Raw genomic sequence first — 6,000 nt, 5'->3', positions numbered from 1 at the left:
GTGACAGGGGGCAGCGCCCCAACCCCCTGATGGGCCCTGCTCTGTGAGTGACAGGGGGCAGCACCCCAACCCCCTGATTGGCCCTGCTCTGTGCGTGACAGGGGGTGGCGCCGCAACCTCCCCATTGACCCTGCCTTGAGAGTGACAGGGGGCGGTGCCCCAACCCCCCAATGTGCCCTACTCTGAGTGTGACTGAGGGTGGCATCGCAACCTCCTGATCCGCCCTGCTCTGTGCATGACAGGGGGTGGTGCCCCAACTCCCCAATCAGCTCTGCTCTGAGCCCAACCAGGGGCTGCACCTAGGGATTGGGCCTGCCCTCTGCCACCTGGGAGCAGGCCTAAGCCAGCAGGTCGTTATCTCCCGAGGAGTCCCAGACTGCGAGAGGGCACAGGCCGGGCTGAGGGCCCCCCCTCCCCCCCGAGTGCCAAATTTTTGTGCACCGGGCCTCTAGTCCTATATAATAAAAGGTAATATGCAAATTGACTGAACTGCAGGACAACTGGTTGCTATGATGCACACCGCACTGACCACCAGGGGGCAGAAGCTCAATGCAGGAGCAGCCCCCTGGTGTTCAGTGCACTCCCAAAGGAAGAGCACCGCCAGAAGCCGGGCTCACAACTGGCGAGCGCAGTGGTGGTGGCGGGAGCCTCTCCCACCTCTGTGGTGGTGCTAAGGATGTTCGACTGCCAACTTAGGCCCACTCCCGATGAGCCTAAGCCGGCAGTCGGACATCCCCCGAGAGCTCCTAGACTGTGAAAGGGTGCAGGCCAGGCTGAGGAACCCCCGCCCCCTTAGTTCATGCACTGGCTTCTAGTATCATACAAAGGCAGACTGTAATTTATTAAGATGGACAGCAGGAGCTGGCCAACACACTTTATAAGGAGCCAAATAGCGAATATTTTAGCCTTTGTGTGTCATGTATCATCTCTATTCTGTATATTTTTCTATTTTCATTTATTTTTATTTAATTTGTTTTAAAATCCTTTACATTTTTAAAAAAACATTCTTAAATAGGGGACAAACCAACACAACTAATGACATGATCAGACCTATGGGCCATGGTTGTAAACTATACACCAACAAGTGAAAACCTTAAAACAAAACAAAAAGATAACTACATAGTGAAGATGAAATGTATTTTAAAATTCTCACTGCTGAAGCAGGACAAAATGAATAAAGAAATGAAGAGCAGGTAGCATAAATAGAGAATAAGTACCAAGAGGGTATCCAACCATACCAGCAATTACATTAAATGTTAAAGGTCAGAACTCATCAATTAAAATACAGGGATTATCAGACTGGGTTTAAACAGAAAAGATCCTTTTAAGTACTACCTACAAGCAAAAGGCCAGAAAAAGGTATACCATGCAAACTCTAATATGAAGAATATTGAAGTGACTACATCAATAGACAAAATGACTTCAGAATAAGGACTATTACCAAGGCAAAGAATGCATTATATAATGATAAAGGGGTCAATTTACTAAGAAGACAGCAATTCTAAATGCCTGTACACTCAATGACAGAGATTCAAAATACATGATGCAAAAGTGAAAGAACTAAAAGAGCCCATAGAAAAATCTGTAGCTGAAGACTTTGACAATTCTCTTTCATTAATCAATTGAACCAGTTGACAGAAAATCAGTTAGGAAAAAGAAAACTTGAACAACTATATCAAACAACTTAATCTAATTGACATTTTAAAAACACTCCACTTGACAACAGAATAAACTGACACATGTATAGTCAATTCATTTCAACAAAGGTGCAAAGTCAGTTAAAAAAAATTATAGTCTTTCCAACAAAAAAGTGCTGGAACAATTAGGTGTCTACATAAAAGTATTTTTTTTTTTTTGTAGAAAGAGAAAACAATCTATACTACACCAAACAAAAATTAGCTTAAAATGGATCATAGGCCTAATTAAAAATCCAGGAAGGTGGGGGTGGGTGGGTAGGTAGGAAGAGATTAACCAGAGAACTTGAATGCATATATGCATAAACATGGACGCAGACAATAATGTGGTGAAGGTCTGGGGAGGGGAAGCCCGAGGTGGGCTAGAAGAGGTCAATGGGGGGGGGGAAGGGGACATCTGTAATACTTTCAACAATAAATATATTTTTAAAAATAATAATAATCCTAGAAGAAACACAGCAAAAATTCTTAGTGACTTTGGATTGGACCAGGAGATGGCAAATTATAGACTATGGTCAAATAAAGGCCTACTGCCTTTTTTGTTTATAAGGTTTTATGAAAACATAGCCACAACCAGTAGTTTACCCATTATCTATGGTTGTTTTTATGCTACAACAGCAGAGTTGAGGAGTTGCTGTGTGATCAATAAACCCAAAATATTTTTGCTGTTGTTGTTTTTTTTTACAGATGCTTAATCCCTGAATTCCTTACATAGAACACCATAAGAAAAGTGTATAAATGAAAAACATAATAGGTCTTCACAAGAATTATAAACTTCTATTTCTTGAAAGACATGCCACTAACTGTTATAAAAGTATTTATAGAAAATGTATCTGGAAAAGGACTTGGATTCAGAATACATAAAGAATGCTTAAACTTCACTAATAAGAACACAAACAATACCATTTTAGAAATGGGTAAAACATTTAAACAGATACTTCACCATGGAAGATGCACAGATGACAAATAGGGACATGAGAAGATGCTCAACATTATCAGTCATTAGGGAAATGGTAATTAAATACAAGCTTTTACTACATACTCAGTAAAATAACTAAAGTTTAAAAAATACCAGTAAGTCTGGCATTACCACAAGTAGTGGAGAAAATGAGGGGCAACTGGAACTCTTATACATTGCTAGCAGGAGTGCAAAATGGTACAATTTGGAAAATATTTTGGCAGTTTCTTAGAAACTTAAACATTACATCAGCCAACTAATCTCACTATTTGGTAGTTGACCAAAAGAAAAGAAAACTTATGCTCACATAAAAATCTGGCCCTGCTGATGTGATTCAGTGATTGAGCGTCAACCCATGAACCAGGAGGTCACGGTTCCATGCTCCATCAGGGCACATGCCCAGGTTGCGGGCTTAATTCCCAGTAGGGAGTGTACAGGAGGCAGCAGATCAATGATTCTCTCTCATCATTGATGTTTCTATCCCTCTCATCCTCTCCCTTCATCTCTGTGAATTCAATAAAAACTTATGTTTAAAAAACCTGTACGCAAATTTTTATAGCAGATGTTTTCATAAACACATCAAACTGAAAACAAACCTCAAAGTGCCTTTGAATATATAACAAATATACTGGTGAGTGAATAACAAATTGCAATGCATTCATAAAATAGAATACTACTCACTGTTTAAATTGAAGAAACCATGCAACACATGGATGGATTTCAAACGCATCATGCTAAGTGAAAGAAGCCAAACCTAACATGATGCATACTTTGATTCCATTTATATTATACACCAGAAAGGCAAAAATCAGAGGGACAGAAAACTGATCAGTGGCTTTCAGAGGCAGAGTTGTAGGGATGAGGGTGGATAAGGCATGAGCAATAGAATTTTCTGTAGCAATAGATCTCTTGTATGTCTTGATTGTGATTGTGGTTATAAGACTATATTCTTTTAACAAATCTCAGAAGTGTATACAAAAAGGGAAGTGTTACTGTTTCCATATATAAATGATGCCTTAATAACCTGATAAAAATAGCAACATACCATAATTGACATTGACATAAAATAATTATTTATTCTAAGAATATAAAATGACACAATGTCAGAAATTTTTTGAATGTACTTCATCATGTTAATGCAGCGATTTTCAACCTTTGTCATCTCATAGCACATATAAACTAATTACTGAAATTCTGTGGCCCCCCCAAAAATATGTTTTGCCAATTTAAGGAAAAAGTGGTCAGTGCCTCTGAATAAATTGTCAGGGATTGCATGTTTTAAAAACTTGTGGCACACCAGTGTGCTGCAGCACACCAGCTGAAAATCACTGTTTTAGTGGAAGTACTACAAGATAAATAAATCACATGTTGTTGTTTTTTTGTTGATGTTTGTTGATTTTTATTAAATAATATTTTTGGAACTCTTTAACGTTCCCAGCAAAATTGAAGGGTAGTGAGGATATTTCCCATATACCCCTTGTGCCCACATGTGCAAAGCCTCTGCTATAATCAACATCCCCAACTATCAATTATGTATTCCTTCTCTCCCCGCCCCGTAAACTCTGTCAATGGCAGATCTTTTTATCATCTTCATAGTTTGCTTTTCCCAGAATGTCATATAGCTAGAATCATATAGTATGTAGCCTTGGCAGCCTGGCTTCTTTCACTTAGTAATATGCATTTACAGTTCCTCTATGCCTTTTCATGGCTTGATAGCTCATTTCTTTTTAGCACTGAATAATATTTCATTGTTTAAATGTATCCATTCACCTACTTAAGGACATCTTTGTTGTTTCCAAGTTTTGGCAATTATGAATAAAGCTGTTGTAAACATCTATGAGAAGGTTTTTGTGTGGACATAAATGTACAACTCAGTAAATATTGAGGGGTGTGAATGCCTGATGGTATATGGTAAGAGTATGTTTAGTTTTATAAGAAGCCACTAAACTGTCTTCTAAAGTGTCTTCACCAGCAAAGAATGAGTATTTCTGTTGCTCCACACCTTGACAGCATTTGATGTTGTTAATATTCTGGACTTTGGCCATTCTAATAGGTGTGTTGTTGCATTTCACTGTTTTAATGTGCAGTTCCCTAGTGACATGTGATGTGGAATATCTTTCATATGCTTGTCTGTCTTCTGTATATCGTCGTTAGTGAGATGTTTGTTGAGTTCTCTGGCTCTTTGGCTCATATCTTAATCAATTTCTTTTTGTTTTCTTTTAATAGTCCTTTATCAGTGTGTCTTTTGCAAATATTTTATCCCAGTCTTCAGCTTGTCTCCTCATTCTATTAACATTGTCTTTCACAGAGAGAAAGTTTTTCGTTTTAATGAAGTTTAACTTTTCAGTTATTTCTCTCATGAATCATGCCTTTGGTATTTTATCTAAAAAAATCACTGCAATATCTAAGGTCATTTAGGTTTTCAACAATTATGTTTGTAATCAACAGATTTAGAAAAAAACATTTAACAACTATTAATAAGCAATGTGATACTTTATATCAATTTATAATAAAATATTTTCAGGAATTATATAGCAGAAATTTTCCTTCACATAAAAAACAATAATTTTTAATAAATCTTTGTAAGACATTGATACCAATGTTTATAAGAAAATTTATATGTATTTCTATTTATTAGAAACACGGCAAAGAATTCTAGTATTACTGCACAATTTATATAGTATTGGTGGTCTTGGAAAACCCCAAAGATAATAATGTTAACTACAGAAAGTATAAGAATTAGAAGAAGAAAATATAGAAGTCTCATTTTTTGTAGATAATATATATATTGTTGTAGAAAACCAAAGAAAACAACAAAATAACATAGAATCAATAAAAGACTCAATAGCATCCTTCTCTATGAGCAAAACCAACTAGAAAATATGAGAAATAAAATACCATATTTTTCTAGTATTATATAAGATATCCTGTTAATGGATGCATAAAAATGTTACCCCCTCCCAAATTTTAAATTTCTACTAGAGAAAACAAAAGTAGAAGTGAACAAATAAAGATGTATGCCATGCTTAGAGATAGGAAAATATTATATACTAAAGATGTTATATTTTATTTATAATATTTATAGCAAATTTATTAATTTAGATAATCTTGGTCAAAATTAGCTGCATTTACATGGATTTGTAGAAAAATAAATATACACAATAGTCAGGTCAATATGAAACTTTACCCTACCAGCTATTAAAGCCATGCCACCAAAACTCAGATACAAAACAACATGGGTACAATGGGGAATTCAAGCAAAATAAAGAGCTCAAAAAGAGATCAAAATATGTATTTTGTTACTTAACACATAAAAAACTTGGTACGAGAATGCAAAAGGAAAAAGAG

The sequence above is a fragment of the Myotis brandtii genome, unplaced genomic scaffold, assembly GCF_000412655.1.
Source record: "Myotis brandtii unplaced genomic scaffold, ASM41265v1 scaffold125, whole genome shotgun sequence".
Classification (NCBI taxonomy): Eukaryota; Metazoa; Chordata; class Mammalia; order Chiroptera; family Vespertilionidae; genus Myotis; species Myotis brandtii.
This window is presented reverse-complemented; position numbering follows the sequence as displayed.